Here is a 26,364-nt window from a genome sequence, read left to right as displayed (position 1 = left end):
TCTAGTTATTTTTATTTTAATGTCAAGCTCTTAAAATCGATCAGAAGACTATTTTTTTATGAGCTTGACATTAAAATAAAAATAACTAGAAAACAATGCGGAATTCGAAAAAACTTTATTCGAAATAACTTTTAGGGAATAAAATTGTCTACAAAAAAGGTCTGATGATATTTTGTAATAAGTCTGATAGTTTCGCCGGAAAAGTAGAAAATCTCAAAATTTAATATGAATTCGTCTTCAACCTCAAATAACTTTTGAACAAATAGATTCCTCAAAAAATGATAAGAATCTTTTTTTGTAGAGCATTCAATTCCCTACAAAAATATGCCTGCCAATTATTCCTATGACGCATCGTTAGCTACTTATAAAAATCAAAAGACGTAAAAAAAATTTTTCCTATGTTATTCTTATGGAAAATAGAAAAGTGCGATGAGGAACCTCTTAATGTTAATATTAAGAGCTCAAATTTTTACAGGCGTCTTTTTTTATCTAAATGAAACTTTTGAACCTGTTTGGAAGAAAAAAAAAAAAGTTTGTTATTTTTTGGATCACCCTAATATATATATATATATATATATATATATATATATATATATATATATATATATATATATATATATATGTCGGAAGACCAGTAACATGATGGGCATCACCCTGACCATCGGGTTTATTATTTTTGTCTGGCATTTTATTACAAATATAAACGAATAATAATTACACAGAACAGTAATTTATTATTAAAGTATTATTCACAAATAGTAGTAACTAAACAAACGGTATAACGAATATAATATCTCACAATTGTTAATACGTACAGAATTACAACTAACACAATATTTGATACACATAAAATGATAACAATAAATTAATAATAATAAATGATATTAATCGTAGTATACAATCGCCCGATAATATTAATAATTAAACTATGATTAAATAATATACGAGTACTACGGTAAACTAGGCTCGAGAACGAATCCACGGTCAACAGGAAAACTTGTACTCGCACAACGAATGCTCAATCAGAACTAACTAACTCAACTAGTACCAAACTCTGTACTTTTCGTTAAAAACCTTTTTGTCAAAATATTCAAAGAAGGACAACCGTCTCATATTATCTTACTATCTTGTCCTCTGTGTCTTACTATACCCATCCTGTGACCGTGGCTACGTTTGGTGAACATATGTCACAGCGAGCCTAAGCCTCCCGTAATAAACATAATCTGCTTAAGTTGTAAACAACTAGAACTTAAATTTTATTATTTAATTGTTACTATAAAAACTAGTTTCGACTGTTGGAAATTTCCCGTCCTATTGGAAAACCCCGTTTTATTCTTTCATCTCCGACATATATATATATATATATATATATATATATATATATATATATATATATATATATATATATATATATATATATATATATATATTAGAGTGTCTCAAAAAAATCGACTTTTTTTTTTTTCTTGAAGAACATTGAAAAATCGACAGAGTATCTCTAGACAAAGACTCTGTTAAAATATGAGACCTTAATATTAATATTTAAAGGTGGCGATTCACGATTTTCTATTTTCCATTTAAATAACATGGGAAAAAAAAAAAATTTTAATTTTGGAATTTTATACCTCGGCGATGGCTTATTGAACAGATAAGTTCAGAATATATTTTTGTAGGGAATTGAACGCTCTACAAAAAAAGTCTCTTATCATTTTTTGATAAATCCATCTGTTCAAAAGTTATTGGAGCTCGAAGTGAAGTTAGAGTAAATTTCGAGATCTTTTTACTTTTCCGGCGATACTATCGGACTTATCATAAAATGTCATGAGATCTTTTTTGTAGACAATTTTATTTCCTACAAATTATCATTGATAAATTTTTTTCAAATTCTGCATTGTTTTCTAGTTATTTCCATTTTTATGCCAAGCTTCTAAAAGAGTAGTGTTCTGATCGATTTTAAGAACTTGGCATTAAAATGGAAACAACTAGAAAACAATGCAGAATTTGAAAAAAATTTATCAATGATAATTTGTAGGAAATAAAATTGTCTACAAAAAAGATCTCATGACATTTTATGATAAGTCCGATAGTTTCGCCGGAAAAGTAAAAAGATCTCGAATTTTACTCTAACTTCACTTCGAGCTCCAATAACTTTTGAACAGATGGATTTATCAAAAAATGATAAGAGACTTTTTTTGTAGAGCGTTCAATTCCCTACAAAAATATATTCTGAACTTATCTGTTCAATAAGCCATCGCCGAGGTATAAAATTCCAAAATTAAAATTTTTTTTTTCCCATGTTATTTAAATGGAAAATAGAAAATCGTGAATCGCCACCTTTAAATATTAATATTAAGGTCTCATATTTTAACAGGGTCTTTGTCTAGAGATACTCTGTCGATTTTTCAATGTTCTTCAAGAAAAAAAAAAAGTCGATTTTTTTGAGACACTCTAATATATATATATATATATATATATATATATATATATATATATATATATATATATACATACATATATAAATTTTTCAACGAATGGTATTTTCGAACTCTACTCAACTAATTATGATAGGTTGTGACAAAATTCCTTGAAAAATCGACCATGAGGACAAATACAATACCTAGATTTTTAAAAAAATCTACCTAAAAATAAAATTCGATATAAAGTATATAAAATTCGTTTAAATTTCCAAAGCCAAGAGGGCTTATAAAAATGTGTCTTTTTGGAAATAGTAACGCAAAATATAGGTTAAATATCTTAATATATGGGGAGTTCCAAGCCATATCGGATAGTTCGACAAATTTTTTTTTTATTTCCTTAATTTTGTGATATAGTTTAGTACCCCTCAAAATAGCCTTCCTACTAAATTTTGAAATAATTTTGAATACTCGTTCGAAAGATATCGAATTTTCGAAAAAATCGTTTTTTTTTTTGTTTTTTAGTCGTAAATTCCTCAAAAATGGTTCAAATTCGACTGTTTTTTTTCTTCAAATTTCCGTTTTTAAATGGCCTTCAGAGAAAAAAATTGAAAAAAAGTATTTCAAGTTTTTTGATAAAGATTTTGGAATTTGAGATCTCGGCATTAAAATAGAAATAACTAGGAAGTTATGCGAAAATTGAAAAAACTTTATCAGAGATAATTTGGCAAGCGTTCGGAAAATTGGAACGCTTAGAAATTAAAAATGTAAGCGAATTTTATAACACAAACGTTTCTTTTATAAATATGCTTGACAATATTGACAATTGTAGGGCTTCACTCGAGCCGAGACAAGACAAGATTGGGAAAGTCTTGTCTTGATCTCGAAAGCTTTGATCTCGTCTTGATCTTGATTTCAAAATGTAAGTCTTGCATCAATCTCGAAAAATAAGTTATTAATAATATTGTCTTGTATTGTCTTGTTAAGATCTCGTCTTGGTCTTGAATAACCTGAAATTTTCTTGATATCAGTTCTAATACAACACACAGTTGAGTATTTTTTTTTCAATAAAGGAAAAATTTATTATATTTTTTAAATCTTATATAAATATATTTGATCGTTTTAAGTACTTCTAAAATGTTTTAACTTTTTAACCTAATAAACATTATTATAATTAATAAACTAAATAAAAATTACTTAGGGTTAGATTATAAATAATTAATTCTTTCCATTCAGTATAAAACATTGTCGTAAACAATTATCATTAACATTCTACAATAGTAATTAAACTTAAAAATTTTGATCACAGAGTTTAAAAGTTTATTGTTCTTAATTGTCACTTTAAGAAGTAATACTTTTAATTTTATTTTTTTAAGCTACATTTAAGCCATGAATTTAAACATATCAATGCCTGAGCTGACTCATTATTTAGGAAGTTTTTGCGTTTTGTTATAGTCAAATTGGCTTGTGAAAAAAACCTTTCACACGGGAATGACGTTGCCATTATAGAAAAAAGATCTTTTGCCATTTTAGCTAACGAAGGAAAAGTTTCATCCCAAGTTTTCCACCAATCCAATATTTTGGTGTCTCTACTCATTAATGGTAAACTTAGATATTCCATCAACTCACTATATCAGTGATTCATCGTTTTTGGTTTCTCAAAAATAGAACCAATATCAATTTCATCTTTATCAGACTCAGAATCAGACTCATTTTCAATAATATTATCATCGTCACCTATAGCAAAATATTTTTGTTTGAAAATTTTTTTGGATTCCTCTAGTGAAGTTTCTTTTATTTCTCTTCCCCATGCTGTGCAATCAAACGTTTTTGATTTGTGACGAGGATCCAATATCAGTACTGTTCAATATACCCAGTTACATTTATAATAATGCTTCAGCATTTTATCTCGTCCAGTCTAGAGTGCGACAGTTAAAATATCTTCGACTTCTGTTCGTGTTTTTTTGTCCAAAATTTCGATGTGTTGTTCAAGTTTATCGATTAACATATTAAATGCCACAACAATAATGGGTAAATTAACATATTATTTACCTTCGAGTAGAGTTGATATTTGTTTAAAATGTTTTAAATATTTGTAAACTTGTTCCAAAAGTTCCCATTCAGAGTCACTCAATTTCAGAGCAGGTAGTTCTTTTGTACAACTTACACATAATAAATTCAAGGCTTTTTTCAATTTTAATCCAATATCTATTATAACGAATGTGCTATACCATCTTGTACGAACATCTAATATTGGCTTAAAATAAGTAATATCACTAAGCTTACAAAGCTCTTGTAATGTGATTTGAAGTTTTTCCGATAGACGCAATTTTATAATCATTTTTCGTTACTTCAATATGGAATCAGTGTATTTAACAGAAGATATATAATTCTCACTATCGTAGTCATCATCAGCAAAATCATCCACTAAATTCTCTTGATATTCATCTCCAGAAGTTTCAAATTTCGGTGAATGGATAGATTCAATAAAATCTTCTGTAGATATATCTATTTTTAGATATTTTAAAATATCTTGCACTCCTAAATGTAAAATATATGCGAAACATCTAAAGTGTTGACTAACATTATCAAAATGAATGTTTTGTTTATCCATCATCTCTTTTAATTCTGCCATAAAGAGAGTATTAGCAGATACATTATTCACAGTTACACCCTGTATTTTATGTTCAATCTTGAAGATTGTAATACTCTAAGAAATATCGTAGCGATTCCCTTTCCTGTATGGTTGCTTTAAGATGGAATAAAATCTAATGCTAAGGAATGCATTTCCCAATTATCATCAATAAAATGTGCTGTAGTACCATAATAGGACTTTCCATTCAAAGGTAACCATCCATCGATTGTGAAAGATATGTTTGAGGAATTATCATGTAAAATATGAGCCACAATAAGCTTAGTTTTTTTAAATTCTTCGACTATAAGTCGCCGTGCAGTATTTCGTTACGGTAAAATAATCTTCGTATTTAATACGCTGAATAGCTTTTGGGTAAAAGCATCGTCAAAAAAACTAAATGGCAATTTTTTTATAACAATCCATTCAATCAATAAAGTATTTATATCTATATCCTCTATTTTAGCCTGAAAAAAAATAAATACAAGTCATTGAAATTTTAATAATATCGGAAGATTTACATTAAAGTTAATAATCCAAAAATGGAATTTAAATTCAATCATACTTTTCATGGGCAAAAATTATTCAATATTTGTTGTCCACTTTCACGTGTTTTCTTCGTATCACCAAACATTTTTGTATAAATTCCTGGATGGTTTTTCTCTAAGTGCTTTTTCATCGCGGTTGTATTACTATTTTTCCTTTTTAACAGGACTTTAATTCTTTTTTTTTTTTCACAATCTAAACAAATGGCTATTTTTTCATCATTATGTAATTCATAGCGAAAATAACCTGTGAATTTTGACACGCGAGAACTCACTACGGATTTTTTGGTCTCCTCATCAACACTTGATTGATCCAAAATGTCATTTTCATTACTTAATTCTGCCCTCTTCCGTTTTATTCCACTCATTTTTTTTATTGAATTTATTTCGATAACAGCACAATAATATTAATAATATTAATAAAACATTAACGTATCGAAACATTTATTAACGCAGCGATGACAAGTAATATGTTTCATTCCTTACAATTTCAAAAAGTAACTGTATAATATTTCAAATAGACAGAGATTATCGAGTATACACTATAACATATTCCATACACTACTTACATTCGTTATTACTTGGAATTTATACAAGTATATTAATATAGGTATAGATATGTATATACAGTCGTATTAAGAATAAGCTTTATCAATACCAAGAATACTGTCATTTAAAATAATTAATAAGCCAAAATAAAGTCAATAATTATAATCTTTCTAAAAAAAAAGTCTTATTACAAGTAAGTCATGGAGTCTTATTACAAGTAATTCTCATATACTCATACTTATTGTATTTTTATGTCTTGTCAAGACTTAGCGAGATGTTTTTAGTGATATTGGTCTTGGTCTTGAATTGCGATCTATAATATCGTCTTGGTCTGGTCTTGACAAATCAAGACGAGATCAAGACAAGACCAAAATAATCTAGATCTTGAGTGAAGCCCTAGACAATTGTATTAAAATTAAAGTTTGAGCTCGAATAACTTTTGAACGAATAGACTTTGCAAAAAATCATAATATACCTTTTTTGTAGAGCGCTAAATTCTCGATGAAAACATAGATGTCTTATTATTTTAGAATTAGCTGTCGCCGAGTTACGGAATTCTAAAGAACGAAAGAAATTTTTCGCATGTTATTTTCATAAAAAACTTTGGTTGGAAAGCGGACTAGTTTAGAGTTAATATTAAGAGCTCAAATTTTCAGGGAATTTTTTTTTATCTATTTGAAACCATTAGAGCCCCTGGGAGCAAAGAAATTCGAAAATATACCTGCTAAGGACCACCCTAATATACACGGAGAAATTAATTATTGCATCTACAATACAAAATTTGTAATTTTAACTATTTAAAATGGTAATAAAATTTTTCACCGGTAAAATAATTAGTATTACCATTGAAAATGATAACAGTTACAATTGATGATGGTAACGGTTACTATCGAAGATGCTAATTTTAATTATTAAAAATTATAATTGTTACAATCGAAGATGGTAACTAGTACCATTCAAAGTTGGAAAAATTCTTGACTAAGAATTTGTGTGTGCATGTGTACATGCGTGGGTATATGTGTGCGCGTGTGTGTACATGTATTCGCGCGGGTGTGTGCATGTGTACGGGTAAATGTGCGCATGTGTGTGCGGGTGTTTGTGTATATGTACGAGTAAGTGTGCGTACGTGTGTGCATGTGTGCGGGTAAGCGTGCGCATGTGTGCGAGCGAGTGTGCGCACCCGTGTGTAGGTATATGTATGCATGTGTGTGTGTGTGTGTGTGTGTGTGTGTGTGTGTGTAAAATCAATTACTTCCCCAGTTAAACAAATTACACATAGACAAGCGTCAGACTATAACGTTTATATTTTAACTTTTTATTAGCTTAGATGGTCATCATTATTTAGGCTGAGAGTAATCATTACCATCAGGTTATAAAGAATTACGATTTTTTATAATAATAGTTATTATTTAAGATAATAACAGTTATAATTTCTGGTTATCATAAATAATTGTAAACTTTACCATACAGATAGTAGATACTACCATCCAGATTGTATATTTAATCATTTAAATGATATTATCAATCATATAATTCAGTTTAAAAATTGTGCTATAACTTGATGGTAACTTTTACCATAAAATTCTCTCCGTGTATACAATATATATATTTGGGCGTGTCATTTTAAGGCTATACTTTTTTTTTTTACTGCTATACCAGAAAATCTGGTAGTATATGGAAAATAAAAAATTATGCTGCTGGGCTAAAGGGTTTAAGTCCAATAGCGGCTTAGCTCATCAAAAAATTCGATTTCCCATTTAAAAAACACGGGAAATTTTTTTTTTTAACTTTGAGTATTTTTAACTCGTGAACAAATCAATAGATCGAATTGACTAATACATATTTTTGTAGGAAATTGAACGCTCTACAAAAAAGGTTTCTTATCATTTTTCGATCAATCCATCTGTTCTAAAGTTATTAGAGCTCGAAGTCAAGTTACAGTAAATTTCGAGATCTTTTTACTTTTCCGGTGAAACTATCAGACTTATCATAAAATATCATAGGATCTTTCTTGTAGACAATTTTATTCTCTACAAATTATTATCAATAAAGTTTTTTCAAATTCCACATTGTTTCTAATTATTTTCATTTCAATGTCGAGCGCTTGAAATCGATCAGAACACTACTTTTTTAAGAGCTTGAAATTAGAATGAAAATAACTAGAAAACAATGCGGAATTTGAAAAAATTTTATTGATAATAATTTGTAGAGAATAAAATTGTCTACAAAAAAGATCCTATGATATTTTATGATAAGTCTGATAGTTTCACCGGAAAAGTAAAAAGATCTCGAAATTTACTGTAACTTGACTTCGAGCGCTAATAACTTTAGAACAGATGTATTGATCGCAAAATGATAAAAAACCTTTTTTGTAGAGCGTTCAATTTCCTATAAAAATATGTATTAGTCAATTCGATCTATTGATTTGTTCAAAAGTTAAAAATACTCAAAGTTAAAAAAAAAAATTTCCCGTGTTATTTAAATGGGAAATCGAATTTTTTGATGAGCTAAGCCGCTATTAGGCTTAAACCCTTTAGCCCAGCGGCATAATTTTTTATTTTCCATATACTACCCGATTTTCTGGTATAGCAGTAAAAAAAAATCCGTCTATCGGTTAACCCTGCGGGTCAGCCCCAAAACTTCCCGCTGTTTTCGAGCTCAACGAGCTCGAAAATACTTTGGTATGCCATTGTTTTCTAAAAAAACATTTTTTACCATTTCTTTCTCCCACGATATCTCGCGAACGAATTAACCGATTTTGATGGTTGAGGCGGCAATCGACGCGTTTTATTAAGTTCTAGATCTGATTAGATTTTGAAATTGATTTATCCAGCCGTTTTTGAGAAATTTCAAAAAAACTAAAAATAAAAATGATTTTTCAATTCTTTCGTCAACGGTTTCTCTCGAACGAATGAACCGATTTTGATGGTTGAGGTGGCATTCGACGCGGCTTATAAAGTTTTAGAGCTGATTAGATTTTGGAATCAATCCATCGAGCAAATTGAAAGTTATCCAAGTAAAACATTTTTGAAAAAATTTTATTTTTGAAATATCTCTGAACGCACCCGACCGATTAAGTTCAAATTTTTACGGCTTCAAGATATTAACAAGCCGCGTCGAATGACACCTCAAAGATCAAAATCGGTTCATCCGTTCAAGAGTTATAAATATTTACATACATACGTACGTACGTACGTACACACATACATACACTCGGACATCATCGTGAAATTAGTCAGAATAGCTTCCTAGGACCTCAAAACGTCGACATCTGATGGAAATTCGATTTTCGTAAATCGGACCGAAACCAATAACTTCCTGAATTTTTGAAAATTTTCAATTTTCTTAGCGGGAAGTTAAAAATATAGCCTTAAAATGACACACCCTAATATATATATATATAAATACATATATAAACTTTTGAACCAAATGTATTTCTTGACTCAGCTCGTCGAGCTGAGTTTAGAGGTAGCAAATTTTTCGAAAATTCCATCATGAGGACAAATACAATAGTTAGATTTTTATGAAATCTACTAAAAATTGAAAAAACCCGGTTTTTAATATTTATCTCGGATATTTCATATATTATTGCTCTGACCCAAGTCAAAACTCATTCAAAATGCATTCACGACAATATTTTAGAGCTGAAGGAGCTCGTAAACAGCGGGAAGTTTTGGGGCTGACCCGCAGAGTCAACCGATAGACCGGTTTTTTTCCGTTTTTAACCAATTAAAAACAGTTCTCAGAAAATTTTCGAATTTTTTTACCCAACCCATAAAAATAATAAATTTTTCAAAAAAATGGCTCGGGAAAAAATGATCAGGCCTGACCATGCCTGTTCATGTATGATCAGGCCTGAAATTAGACATGATCAGGCCTGATCATACTTGTCCATGCCTGTTCATGTCTGAGGCGTTAAATACACTCAAGCCTGTTCATGGCTGTTCATGTCTGTTCATGTCTGACCATGTCTGACCATGTCTGTTCATGTCTGAAGCGTTATATGCGTTCAGGCCTGATCATACCTGTCCATGCCTGGTCATGTCTGTTCATGTTTGAAGCGTTAAATACAGTCAGGTCTGATCATGCCTGTTCAGGCCTGATCATGTCTGTTCATGGCTGTTCATGGTTGTTCATGTCTGAAGCGTTAACTACGCTCAGGACTGATCATACCTGCCCATACCTGGTCATGTCTGTTCATGTCTGAAGCGTTGAATAAGCTCAGGCCTGATCAGGCCTGTTAATGCCTGGTTATGTCTGCCCGGGAAAAATGATCAGGCCTGACCATGCCTGTCCATGTATGATCAGGCCTGAAATTAGACCTGATCATGCCTGTTCATGTATGATCAGGCCTGAAATTAGACATGATCAGGCCTGATCATACCTGTTCATGTCTGAGGCGTTAAATACACTCAGGCCTGTTCATGGCTGTTCATGTCTGTTCATACCTGACCATGTCTGTTCATGTCTGAAGCGTTATATGCGTTCAGGCCTGATCATACCTGTCCATGCCTGTCCATGTCTGTTCATGCATGTTCATGTCTGAAGTGTTAAATATGCTCAGGCCTGATCATACATGTTCATGCCTGTTCATGTCTGAAGCTTTAAATACGTTCAGGCCTAATCATGTCTGTTCATGCATGTTCAGGCCTGACCATGTCTATTCATGTCTGAAGTGTTAAATGCGCTCAGGACTGATCATACCTGCCCATGCCTGGTCATGTCTGTTCATATCTGAAGCGTTGAATAAGCTCAGGCCTGATCAGGCCTGTTCATGCCTGGTTATGTCTGTTCATGTCTGTTCATAGATATAAAATTTTTTTGACCAAGAATCTATCACGTATAACCCGGGAAAAAAGGATCAGACCTGATCAGACATGAACAGGCATGAGTCTTAAGACTTTCAGTACTTGAAGTTCGTACGAGACTTACTTTTCAACTCAATCTCTTAAGTCAACAGGTAACGAGGCGAACTTTCAAGCGCAAGGTCCACGGTTCGAATCCTAGACACTCCCATATTTTTATTTTTTTTTCATTTTTATAGAAATAATTATATATAATTGTATATAGTTATGCATAATTATATATAATTTTATAGGACCATTTTTTATATATAATTGTTTTACCAGAATGGGCATGAACAGGCATGAACAGACCTGAACATGCCTGATCAGGCCTGGTCAGGCATGGTCATTTTTCATGTCTGATCAGGCCTGAAGACTCATGTCTGATCAGGCCTGAACATTTTTTCCCGGGGGGTTTTTTATTTTTAATTAGCCATAAATTTTTCAAAAATTCACTAAGAAACAATATTTCCAGCTGGGCTTATTCCACTAAATACCTCCCTGGTAATTCAAATCTAAAAAAGTAAAAAAAGAAATAGAGGACACCTATAAATAATTTTCTTTTTTTTTTAACTACATTCAAAAACGAAAAGAATGTAAAAACAGAAAAAAGCTTTTGACAAAGTGATATGCGTTGTATATCTTTTCTTTAATCTCAATTTTTCGAATAATGAAGTCCTTTACAGATTCTCAAAAATTTCCAGACTAGTGTTTTGTAAAATAAGCCCAGCTGAGAAAAATTTTTTTTTTCAATCGATAAAAAAAATCGGTCTATCGGTTAACCCTGCGGGTCAGCTCCAAAACTTCCCGCTGTTCCCGAGCTCCTTGAGCTCGAAAACATTGTTGTGAATACATTTTCGAAAAATACTTTTGTGTGCCGTTGTATTAAAAAAAAACCGTTTTTTACCATTATTTCCTGAACGACATCTCAAACGAATTGACCGATTGAGACGGTTGAGGTAACAATCGATGCGTTTAATTGAGTTCTACAGCTGATTAAATTTTTAAATTGATTTATCTACTTGTTTATAAGAAATTTCAAAAAAACAAAAAAAATTTTGTTTTTTAATTCTTTCGTTAACGGTTTCTCTTGAACGAATAAACCGATTCTGATGGTTGAGGTGGCATTCGACGTGGCTTATGAAGTTTTAGAGCTGATTAGATTTTGGAATCAATCCACTGAGCTCATTAAAAGTTATCCAAAAATCTGGGCGTCGATTGGCCCTACGGCCAGCCCCAAAACTTCCCGCTGGTTTCGAGCTCAAGGAGCTCGAAAATATTAGTATGAAAATCCTATTGCATGCAATTATTTTTTTATGAGCTTTTTAAGCTCTAACAAGTTACGTTCTATGCTGAAGTTTGAAAATTTAAGAATTGAAAATCATTAATGAAGAACGGTTTTTAAATTTTAATTCCCGATTATAATCAACAAAATAAACCTATTGAGACAGAAATCACTGTCAGTGATCAAACTCAAGATTCAAATAAGTTTTGACTCATCTCAGAGCAATAATATATAAAATATCCGCGAAAAATATTAAAAACTGTTTTTTTAATTTTTTTGTTGAGAATATGATTTAAACTAAAGAACAAGTTAAATGACATTATATGATAATCAAAAGAGACCATGAAAAGGAAAAGTTTGTATGATTACAGACACATTTTAGCACATTATATTATGATTTATGCGGAAAAAACAACGTAAAATGTTATTTTTTTTACTTTTCAACGCCAACAGCTTTTGAACTAATCAACCGATTTTGACGTTGAAGGTGGTAAACGACGCGTTTTGTTAAATTCTAGAACTGATTAAAATTTGAAATTGTTTGGGTCAGTCGTTTCGAAAATATAACACACACACACACACACACACACACACACACACACACACACACACACACACACACACACACACACACACACACACACACACACACACACAGATACATACATACATACACTCGGACATCATTCTGAAAATAGTCAGAATAGCTTCCTAGGACCTCAAAACGTCGACATCTGATGAAAACTCGATTTTCGAAAATCGGAGTGAAATCAATAACTTCCCGAAATTTTTGAAAATCATCGATTTTCTTAGCGGGAAGTTGAAAAAAGCATTTCTGAAAAAATTTTATTTTTGGAATATCTCCGAACGCACGTTATCGATGAAGCTCAATTTTTTACAGCTTTGAGATATTAACAAGCCGCGTCGAATGCCACCTTGACGATCAAAATCGGTTCATCCGTTCAAAAGTTACAGATATTTACATGCATACGTACATACACACATACATACGGTTGGACATCATGTTAAAATTAGAATAGCTTCCTAGAACCTCAAAACGTCAAGATCTGATAGAAATTCGATTTTCAAAAATCGGGCTGAAATCAATATCTTACCGAATTTTTGAAAATTTTCAATTTTCTTAGCGGGAAGTTAAAAATGGAAGAAAAAGTCGGCCCTCTCCGTGCTGGGCGGCATTCTTCTCAGAATTGAACAAAACTTTCTTGGAAAAAAAAGCTCCTTGAGCTCGAAAACTGCGGGAAGTTTTGGAGCTAGCCTGCAGGGTCAACCGTTTTTCAGATTTTTTTATGAAGGTTGCTTACCTTTGAAATAGATATTTATGTCATAAGGCCGTGAAGTGGCGGTTTTCTGACAGCGACGATATTTCGATATGAGCTTAATTTTAGTGACGCGAATGTTCAAAAACGGGCGTAATTTTAACTCGAAATTTACGCTCGTTTTCGAACATTCGCGTCACTAACATTAAGCTCATATCGAAATATCGTCGCTGTCAAAATCGCCACTAAACGGCCGAATGACATACAATTTTTTTTGTTATTATCGCTCCATAAGTTTAACTTTTGAAGGATATGAGGCAAATAATGACATTTAAATTTTATGAATTTTCACTAGGGCAAATAAACCTCAATTTCATAATAATTATTTTTTTCTTCGATGCTGGAAGTGTATTTATTGTCGCATCACGAGTTGAATTTACCAAATCTGGTGGTGTCGCAAATCTAGTCAAATCTCCCATTGTTAAAAACACAAACTTAGGTATCAAATATATTTTTTTTTTTTCAATCAATCACTTGTAGGTGAATATAGATATTTCTTAAACAAATAATTGACTAGTTTGTATTACTTGCTTTAAAAATATACGCTGATAATTTATTTGTATCGTGTATTTATGGTTAATAAAATGGCGTGGTTATTATTTTATTTACATTAGGTCTGCTTCGTAATAAACTGCCAGCAAAGAAATAATTAGCGCCACTCAATAGTAACTAAGTTTAAACTTTACTCCAATTCATTGGTCGGTACACTAGAATGCGACTTTTTTTTTACGGTCTCTCTCAATTTCGTCTGGTAGTCTAGTCAATAAGTTGAAAATGGTCGAAAATAGAGATACTGCTCTTAAAATTAGGTGAGATAGCTCATTGGATCCGGAATGACGTCTATAGTCTGGGAGCCAGCGACAGATTTACATGACCAATTTCCTCTCAAGCGATAATTAGTGGAATGCATCAGAGTGTTGTGTTATAAAGCTTCGTGAACGTCAGCTTGGGTTCCGTGGGTGGGTTGAGCGGTGATAGCCTCCCACGCACGAAAAAAAAAAAATATATTCAGTCATTTCCTCCTACCTGAAAACACGTTAAATTGTCGCTAATCCAACATCTTGACGATAGATAACAATCAGCTGACTATAGCGCGGTGGATTATACGTCAGCTGATCGCTCGAACGCGAAAAAAAAAATTTTTACTTTCAGTCATTTCCTCTCAACTAAAAATTTACCTGACGGTAGCTTATACACAACTATGAATAAATATATATGTCAGCTGCCTGTATCCCGGTGGAAAAACCGTCAGCTGATACTTTGAAAGTTATAACGCAAGCATTAGGTGGGAGCATCTAACGCCTAATTAAATGCATCAGCTGACGAGGTTTCCCTCGACTTACCGCCAGCTGATTTTTTTTATTAATTACAGCAGAGTACTAAAAATCAGCTCATAAATTTTTATATGGGAGGAAATGACGTATCTCGAATTATTGGGTGTTACAGTCTAATGAAATAAATACTCCATATAAATTAGGGTGCCCTTTTTTTTGCGACTATTTTTTTTTTCGCTACTATCTCGAAATTTTGTTGGAAATACCCCCAAAAAAATTCCCTGAGAGTTTGAGCCCTTAATATTAATATTAAGTACTCGACCACATCGTGTGAAGATTTCCCATTTAAAATACACGTTAACTTGGGTTTTTATTTTTTAAACTTCTATAATTCCGCGGCATTTTATGATATCATCTCGCCCAAAATCGCGATTTTCTCTAAATTAAATGCTCTAAAAAAGTGCCTATGGTCGCGAAGTCGTTACTCATATAGGTGGGGTAGTACGGACCGCTAAACTGAGTTTTTTTATAGAATTCTTGTTCTTTCTCTCATTATCTCATAAACAACAGGAACTACAAAAAAAAAGCAAATGCCAACTTTATATGAAATTTAATTCCCTACAAAAAAGGTCCTTAGCACCGAATCACTCACCTGAAAGTTAACATTTTTGTCTCTGTTTTCGGGAAGAATGGCGCATGCATTAATTGTCATCATTTATTTTCACATATAAGAAAAATACGACTTTCTTCCCGCTAAACAGGGCCTGAATAGAGAAGTTGCATTAACTTTTTATCATCTCAAATTTATTTTTAGATGAAAAAACAACTTTTTAAGAATACGTTTTAATCATTTTTTTTAAATCAAAAATTTTTTTTTTTTATGAATTAATTATAAAAAATAAATAAATTCTGGCGCAGAAAAAAAAAAGATTTATCATTGGCTATGACGGGTGCCACAACCTGTGCCTAACGGAGGTTACACGAAACGCATACTTGCATCAAAAGTAAAAGTGTGTAGCGACATGTATGAATAAACGAACGACAGATAAAAGTTACGTTCGGAGAAACGTCCCGATGAAAAAAGATTTTGTCTAATCATATATGATCATGCATAAATGTCTATATATGATCAGATCCAAAAATTGGCCAGGTCTGATCATACATAACGTGATCTGTTTATATATGAACAGATATGATTATATATAACCATGCATGAACGAATATAGTCATTTTTAGAATCTCATTTAGAATATCTGTAAATTATTAATTAAGTAATTTAATTAGGATTTATTGTCTTTATCAATATAAATGTCGGTTAAAATTAAATAAATAATAAAAAAAAAAAATTATTATTCGTTGACTACTATTTTTCTACGCGGTCACCCGTCCAATTAATGTCCCATGCCGATGCTGCTTAACTTTGGTAATCGATGGATTAGAGTCTGATCCTCTAGTCTGTTCTACACTTATAATTAAGAAAAGTTTATGGAATTACTTAACTCAAATAATCAAATTGATACTTTATACTTTTAAATTGCTGCCGAAACCTTTGAACATTTGTTAAGTATTGGGGATTTAAGTTTGATCAATAGTTGACAGAATAAAAATTTAATAACTTTGATATTAAAAAATCGTCATATTATTTAATATAATTATATATATATATATATCTGTATACCCGATGAAAAAAGATTTTGTCTAATTATATATGATTATATATGTTCATATATATGATCATATATGATTATATATAATGATATATAAAGTTATATATAATCATGCATGATTATATATGGGGTCATATATAATTATTTATGACCCCATACATAATTAGATCTGATCATACCTGGCTGTTATAAGCCCATATCTAAGTCTGTATATGATCAGATCTGACTATATATAAGTCTATATGTAATTAGATCTGATCAGATCTGATTATATATGAGTCTATGTATAATTAGATATGATCATATCTGGCTGTTATAACCCCATATATAATCATACATAAGTATATATATGATCAGATCTACTTATATATAAGTCTATATATAGTTAGATCGGATCATACCTGGCTGTTATGACCCCATATATAATCATATACAAGTCTATATATGATCAGGTCTGATCATATATGATTCTATATATAATTAGATCTGATTATATATAGGGTTATAACATGGCAATTTTTTAATATCAATGTTATTAAATTTTTATTCTGTCAACTATCAATCAAACTTAAATCCCCAATACTTAGAAAATATTCAAAGGTTCCGGCAGCAATTTAAAAGTATAAATCGAAATCGATTGATATACGAATATTTATAAGTTGATAGATAAATAGATTTGATTATATGTATCTGATGAATTCTATTGTATTTTATGTACAAAACCAAAGGCCGTGGGACGATAAGTATACCGAATCGGCCCCAGATAGGGATCGGGCTCATTTTTTCAGGGAATGTTTGTACCCATGAGATACTTCGATGCTGCGAATTTCAGGTCTTTATCTATAACCACTTCGGAGTAAATCGAAAAATACTGAAAATTAGAAAAAATTGATGTTCTCAGAGCGTACTTATTCGATTGATCTGAAAATTGGATATGTTTTGGGGGTTGATGGTAGCTATCTGGAAAAAAAATAAGAGCTATTTCGGCTCACAAAAACCTAAAAAAAAAACGAGTTTATATTTTTAATTTCAATTTTTAAGCATCTTACCATTACGACACAGTTATGAAAATATTTTTTTTGAATTCCTCATCCAATTTCCTATGAATCTATGGCCTTTCGAAATTTTTAAAAATGGTACTACATATTGAAAAAAAATAAAAACCATTTTTTGCCCAAAAATCGGGTTTTTCTAATAATTTTACTCTTGAACTGATAAAATACAAAACTTACTCGTTTACTAAGGTAGAGAAAACCATAAAAGAAATAAAATATCCTTACATTATTAAAATAATTTTTTTTATTTATTAATTTCAACGCTGATATTTCATTCATAAACAATTAAAACTGCAATTAAATATATTAATCTACTACACGTTGTAATCCAGAAAATATAAAAAGTTGCTCATCAGTTATTCGAAAATCATCCATTTTATCGAGAAGTGTCGAATCACATTCTACAGCCAAACTTTCCATCATTTTAGACAATTCTGAAGATCTTAAGTTACTCCAATTAGAATAAACTTTCAAGTGGTTCAAATTCTCCGTATAAAAGGGTTTTTTTATGAGATGATCACTGCAGCATCGATTCCCATTCAGAATAAAAATTCTTTTCTTTATAAAGCATTGCATACGGGCATCTTGAGGAACAACGACTAGATTTTGATTTGAGACAGAACATACACAACAATATCTATGAGTCGCAACAGTTCTCTTCATTTGAACTTCTATACATTCTTCTATTTCATCATCACAGGCAACATCTAAATGAATAGATGGATCATCAGTACTTGATTGAGATAAAGTCATCGTTGATAAACTCGATTCTGTTCTTTCTAAAAGATCACTCCTATCTGAAGGTAGTTCATCTTCTAACGATAATTCCTGATTCTCATCTTCAAGTTTGGTTTTTTTATATTTTTTTACGCGACAATTCGAACAAAGAATATCACAAACTACAATCGGACACTCAAAAACAGTTGAAAACTCTTCAGCTTCTTCGTCAGATTTTATATGTTTTGGAGTACCCGGCATTTTTTTCAGGTACTTCGAACAAATACAACACTTTGGATTATTAGCTTCAGGGGTCGACATATTTTCACTTAAATAGTTATTTAAACAATTAAAAATAATTACTAAATATAGATAATAGTACAGCCAATTCTTTGGAATGTCAACACTCAGTAATTTTTAGGTTAGATCTACAGATCTAGTGACTTTTCACAAAAAAAAAACAGTGTTACCAATTTCGAATTACAGTGCCATCTTGTGGTTGTTAAATTCATTGAATATTGGGCGGGAACGTTTAAGTTCTCTGAAACAACGTTGATTTACATAAACAATAGTAATGAATACTGATTTACTCATTACAGTTACTGATAGAGTTTTTAATAATAGTTAAGTACATTGAATGAAATTATTTTAATAATGTAAGGATATTTTATTTCTTTTATGGTTTTCTCTACCTTAGTAAACGAGTAAGTTTTGTATTTTATCAGTTCAAGAGTAAAATTATTAGAAAAACCCGATTTTTGGGCAAAAAATGGTTTTTATTTTTTTTCAATATGTAGTACCCCGGGAAAAAATGTTTTTATAAAATTTTATAAAATAATATAAAATTTTATACAATTTTATAAAATTTTGTAATATTTTATAAGATTTTACAGCAAAATTTTATAAAAATTCATACAATTTTATAAAATTTTATAATATTTTATACAATTTTATAAAATCTTCAAAAATTTTATAAAATCTTCTAAAATTTTATAAAGTAAGATCTGAGTAAGGAACGTAATAAATAAATGTAATTTTATAAAATTGTATGACATTTTATAAAATTGTATAAAATATAACAAAATTTTATAAAGTTTTATACAATTGTATAAAATTATATTAAATTTTATATAATTTTATAAGACTGTACAGCGAAATTTTATAGAATTTCATATAATTTTATATAATTTTATCAAATTTCATAGAATTTTATAAAATTTTATAAAATTTTATATGGTAAGATCTTAAAAGGGAAGTCATAATTAGATAAAATTTTATATAATTGTACGAAATTTTATAAGATTTTATGAAATTGTATAAACTTTTATACGATTTCATAAAATTATATAAATTTTTATACAATCTTATAAAATTTTATAAAGTAAGATCTTAGTGAGGGAAATAATAATTAAATGGAATTTGATATAATTGTATGAAATTTTATAAAGTTTTATACGATTTCATAAAATTATATAAAATTTTATACAATCTTATACAATTTTATATAATTTTATGAAGTAAGTTCTTAGAAGAGAAGTAATATTTAGATGAAATTTTATAAAATTTTATAAAGTTGTATACGATTTCATAAAATTATATGCGATCTTATAAAATCTTATACAAATTTATACAATTTTATAAAGTAAGATCTCAAAAGGGGAGTAATAATTAGATAAAATTTTATATAATTGTATGAAATTTTATAAAATTATATAATATTTCATAAAACTTTAGAGAACTTGATGCCACTATTGCATCTAGTGTAGGGTAGCATTTTGTAAAATTTGATAAAATGTCACACAATTTTATAACGTTTATTACAAATTATTATAAAAATTGTTAGAAATTCAAAGTAAATAAATAAAATTTTCAATGGCCATAAAAAAACAAAAATTCCATTTTTGCGGGCAAAATATGGTGATAAACAAATATGAAAATTATATTATAAAAAATATAATTGATTACCTAAATGTATGCAGGGTACCCCTAGAAAAATGTAAAAAAAAAAAAAAATTCTGAATATTGAATAAGTTTGATTTTATTAAAATTTTTTGTAAGTTATTTACATTAAGAAAAATTATATTTTACACAATTATTGGATGCAAAGGAAGATAAAAAAGTTTTTAATAGTTTTTATCATAATACAAAAGTCTTTAACATTTTTCGACCGGCACTAGATTCTTGAAAAAGTTTAACGAAAAAAATTCGAAATAATGCTCAATTATATTTACAAAAGTAATTTTGGGATGGTTATAATAGATTTAAAAAAAAAAAATTGTTTTTTATAAAATTTTAGAAGTACCTCGTTTTGCCTACCCCCGCCACCCCTTTCTCTTACATATTTATATATATATTACATAATGTGATAATTTTGAATTTAATGTTTTTAAATTTTTATTTTGTCAACTAGCAATTCAAATTAAATCGTCGTTACTCAAGAAAAAGTTCGAAGGTTTCGCCATTAATTCAAAAATAAAAATCAATAAATTTAATTAATTTTAAAATTTTATGTCCATTAAACAGTCGATAGTTGAATTATCCAAATCTTTTTTTTATATATAATTATAAATTAAACTATGAAATATGGCTGATAAGTATTCATGAGTAATCATAAATATAGCCATGAATATTTCTTAGCTACAAGTAACCAATAGACGAGCGGAGCAGACTACGATTCTTCAATAACAAAAGTTAAGCAGCATCGAGGGTGGCCATTAATTGGATGGGTGACCCGTCCCGGAAAAAAAAAATCATTTTATAAAACTTTATAAAAATTTATAAAATTTTACAAAATTTTATAAAACTTTATACTGAAAATGGCCTGGTAAAATTTTATGAAATTTTACAAAGTTTTATAAAATTTTATAAATTTTTATAAAACTTCATAAAATTTGATAAAACTTTATAAAATTTGATAAAATTTTACCAGGCCATTTTCAGTATAAAATTTTATAAAATTTTATAAAATGTTAGTACTAAAATTTTGTAAAATTTTATAAAATTTTACAAAATTTTATAAAAACATTTTTTCCCGGGACCATTTTTAAAAATTTCGAAAGGCCATAGATTCATAGGAAATTGGATGAGGAATTCAAAAAAAATATTTTCATAACTGTGTCGTAATGGTAAGATGCTTAAAAATTGAAATTAAAAATATAAACTCGTTTTTTTTTTAGGTTTTTGTGAGCCGAAATAGCTCTTATTTTTTTTCCAGATAGCTACCATCAACCCCCAAAACATATCCAATTTTCAGATCAATCGAATAAGTACACTCTGAGAACATCAATTTTTTCTAATTTTCAGTATTTTTCGATTTACTCCGAAGTGGTTATAGATAAAGACCTGAAATTCGCAGCATCGAAGTATCTCATGGGTACAAACATTCCCTGAAAAAATGAGCCCGATCCCTATCTGGGGCCGATTCGGTATACTTATCGTCCCACGGCCTTTATCATTAGGTGCATTATTTACGTAGGATGTATCAATTTGATTATTTGAGTTAAGTAATGCCATAAACGTTTCTCAATTGTAAGTGTATCACAGACTAGAGGATCAGACTACAAACCATCGATTACCAAAGTTATGATGCATCGACGTAGGACATTAATTGGACGGGTGACCTCGGAGTAAAATAATAGTCAATGGTTAATAATTTTTTTTTTTTTTTTTATTTAATTTTAACCAACATTTATGTTGATGAAGACAATAAATCCTAATTAAACTACTTAATTAATAATTTACAGATATTCTAAATGAGATTCTAAAAATGACTATATTCGTTCATGCATGGTTATATATAATCATATCTGTTCATATATAAACAGATCAAGTTATGTATGATCAGACCTGGCCAATTTTTGGATCTGATCATCTATAGACAATTATGCATGATCATATACACTGGTCACAGAAATTAAGGGATAGAAAAAAAATCCGAAATTTTTAGGTGATTTTCAACATGCTGTAACTCGGTGAAAAATGGTCGTATAAAAAAAATAAAAAAAGCAAATTGTAGCCTCAAGTTTCTAGTTTTCAGATCTGGACCTCAAAATTTTTTATCATGTACGGTTCCGGAGTAATCATAAGAAAACCAACGAAAAAAAATTTTCAAAATTTTTGCTGGTCTTTCAATACCTCTATGGGCGACAATAAATTTTTTTGAATAATCGCAAAAAAAATTTCAAATCGCTGCGATTTTTCTTTCTTAGTGCCCCGAAGCTTTAAATTTATCGATTTTGTCAAAAATCACCATAATTGGTAGTTTCTCGGTTTTTGTTCATTTTTTCGATTTGAAAATGGTTTTTTTACCGATAATCTCCATTTCTTCGATCAAAAAGATCGATTATCGAAAAAAATTGAAAAAAAAAAAATTTTGAAAAAAATTTTTTTTTTTTTCAAAATTTTTTTTTTCAAAAATTTTTTTTTTTCAAATTTTTTTTTTTGTTGTATCTGCAATGATTTATCAGGGTTTTTTCAGGACACTTTGAGGTTGAAAAAAAGTCGAAGATATCCTTTGTTCATCCTTTATATCCAAAGTTATAGCAAGATTTCCAAATATCCTTAAATTTGTGAATTTTGACCTGTTTTTTACCAAACAATGTCGCTTTAAAAAAAATTTTTCTATCAAATGCCACTAATTTTGCCTTATAGAGAATGTTTTCCAGTTTTCAAAACCCTGCTTCCATTCTCTGTACGACCAATACATCCGGAGTTATTGATTATCAAAGTCAAAATGGACTTTTTTGCTTTTGCCACCAAATTAAAGGGCATAAAATTTCCGAGAAAAGTCAGACAGTCGGATTATTCAAAAAAATTTATTGTCGCCCATAGAGGTATTGAAAGACCAGCAAAAATTTTGAAAATTTTTTTTCGTTGGTTTTCTTATGATTACTCCGGAACCGTACATGATAAAAAATTTTGAGGTCCAGATCTGAAAACTAGAAACTTGAGGCTACAATTTGCTTTTTTTATTTTTTTTATACGACCATTTTTCACCGAGTTACAGCATGTTGAAAATCACCTAAAAATTTCGGATTTTTTTTCTATCCCTTAATTTCTGTGACCAGTGTATGATTAGACAAAATCTTGTTTCATCGGGTATATAACTACATATAAGTTTAGATCAGTCATGTCTGATCAGATCCAATCATATATAAACTTATGCACGACTATACATGAATTTATATTAGACATGTCTGATCAGATCTAATCATGTATAGACTTATATATGATCAGACCTGATCATACATAAACTTATATATGATTATATATGGAGTTAAAACAGCCAGGTATGATCATATCTAAATATATATAGACTTATATATAATCAGATCTTATCATACATAGACTTATATATAGTTATAAATGGAGTTATAACAGCCAAGTATGATCATATCTAATTATACATAGACTCATATATGATCAGACCTGATCATACATAGACTTATACATAGGTTTCCACTATATAAAAATGGTGTATTACCGTACGATGGACGGTGTGGCTCAATAAGTTATAGATCAAATTGAACGGAATATAGTATAGGGCCGGATAGCTCAACTGGTAGAGCACTCGGCGCAATACCGAATTGGTCTGGGTTCGATTTCCAGTTCGGGCTATCTATATTTTTCTCAATTTATCTATAAATTTTCTTATTGAGAAGGGTATTTGCATGTTTGCATGTTTAGGTTTCCACTATATAAAAATGTATATGATTGTATATGGAGTTAAAACAGCCAGGTATGATCATATCTAATTATACATGATTAGACAAAATCTTTTTTCATCGGGGATTCAAGAAATTTTGTTTTAACGATTCGGAAAACTAAAATTTTCTTGGACCAAGTAAATAATTATCTTGAAATTTTTATCTTGAATCAAAACTTTTTTTCTTCAAGTCAACATATTTTTATGTTTAAATTGAAAAATTTTTACCAGTTTCAAGAGTTTTTATTTGTTAATGAGAGAAATTTTTTTGAAAAAAAATTTATTTTGAAAATAAAAATGAACTGTACTTTTTTATTGAAAAATTGAAAGCAGAACATGTGAAGAGATGAGTCATTTAAGAATGCAAGTACTAGTACTCTCTAAATATGAATTAGTGATTTTTCACTAATTTCAAGTGAATATTTACTAATTGTCAATGCTACAATCGTACCACGCAGAATTAGTGAATATTCACTAAATGAATATGTGAATATTGGAATTCACTGATTTGATATGTGAATATGAGAATCCACTAAATTGAAAAGTGAATATGGGAATCCACTGATTTCATCGGTGAAAAAAAATATTATATTGCGAAAAAAAATATAAGACACTTGTAATTAAATCCGAAATGTGATTAATGAATGAGAATCATTACTCAGAGGAAGTATACATGATTTTGATTGATGAAAAAATCCCGGTGACTTCTGGGCTCGAACCTGCATCCTTCCGATTCAAAGTCTTTGATGCTATCCACTGCGCTGGCTTACGCATGTGATCGCGTAAGTGTAAATAGTATATTCATTATGATACCAAACAATAACTGATGAAGAAATAAAAAATCCGTGATGTTATGATTGACGTACTCTTCATATAAATATATTATTGTTCTGTACTTCAATTTTTTTTTTATTTTGAAAGTTTTTTATTAAAATTTTTAAAAATAGCACCATAATTATTAATTATATTTATATCTCGTAAAATATTTAATTATTTGCTAGTTAAAGTTAATAGTGAAATTGTGAAATTCATAAATTAAGAAGTGAATAACAGTTTCACTTGTAGAAATTATGAAAATATTGCTAGTTCAATAGTGAAAATCACTAATTTGCTAGTAAAAATTATAGTACTAAATTTATTAGGGAGAATTCACTAATTTGTTATTTAAATACGCTGATTATGAAGTGAATGCTGCTTCACTAACGTAATTAATGAAATTTCCACTAATTCATGTTTAGAGAGTAAAACATATTGTATCTGTTATAGAATCTGAAGATTGCTTGTTAATAAATCTGAAAGATATAAAAAGTATATTTCAGCCTGTAAGAGTGAGGCGGCATAATCACTATATAAATGCAGCATAACCACCATATTTATACGGCATAAATACCGTTTAAATGAGGTATAGCAACCGTATAAATACGGTATAACCGACGTTTAAGTACAGTATAAAAACCATATTAATGGAGTATAATCATCGTACAAATACGGTATAGCGAGAGCGTAAATACGGTATAAACACAGTATAAATACGGTATAGTCCCTATATAAATTTGGTATCAACACAATATATTTACGGTATTAATACGGTAATAAAATTTCACTAACATACCGCATTTATACCGTGGGTATACTGTAATAATACTTATACCCAAAAAATACTCATAAAATACCGTAGAAATACCGTTATGGCAATTCCGCGAGGGTATTGAGTTATTAACAAAAAATCTAAGATTCTTTATTTTGTTTATGTTTTTTGTTAATAAAAAATTGAAATTTTGATAAATAAAAAAAAAACAAAAAACACATCTTGCTCAAAATTTCATTTCGCATCGAATGAGCTATCACTTATATTTTTGCCACAATTCTAAAGATTTTTTCCAGCATATACACACAGGATTTTCACAAAAATCTTCGTTCCTATGTAACATAGTAATGGTTACCATGCTAGCATAGGAATCAGAACTATTTTTTTTCTCTCCGTGTATAGAAACAGAGGAACGAATAACGTGGCATGTGGACACCGTGCGGAACGGTTAATGTAAGGTTTGTTGAAAATGACCTATGTTGAAAAAAATTATTTGACAAAACCGACCGTTACATTGACTGCATTCAGTCGGTTGATATTGTCATATAATTTTTTCTAACGTTCGTCATTGTTAACAAACCTCACGATAACCGTTCCGCACGCTGTCTCCATGTCTCGTTCTTCGTTACCCGCGTTTATTCGAACATCTCATTCTCCGTTCCTCCGTTTCTACAAATGTCTTGTTTTCCGTTCTTCCGTTTCTACAAATCTTACTTTAATCAAACGTTCGGTTTATAGAAGAGAACTTCATTC

General features: G+C 29.8%; 1 protein-coding gene across 1 annotated transcript in view; it reads left to right on the top strand.

Annotated features, from left to right (window-relative positions):
• Positions 1–26,364, top strand: part of LOC130671154 (choline transporter-like 1) — a 60,900-nt gene that overhangs the window by 12,464 nt on the left and 22,072 nt on the right. The window lies entirely within an intron of this gene.

This window comes from Microplitis mediator, chromosome 7 (genome assembly GCF_029852145.1).
Source record: "Microplitis mediator isolate UGA2020A chromosome 7, iyMicMedi2.1, whole genome shotgun sequence".
In the NCBI taxonomy this organism is placed as follows: Eukaryota; Metazoa; Arthropoda; class Insecta; order Hymenoptera; family Braconidae; genus Microplitis; species Microplitis mediator.
The sequence above is the reverse complement of the archived record's forward strand: the minus strand, read 5'-3'. Positions and strand labels throughout refer to the sequence as shown.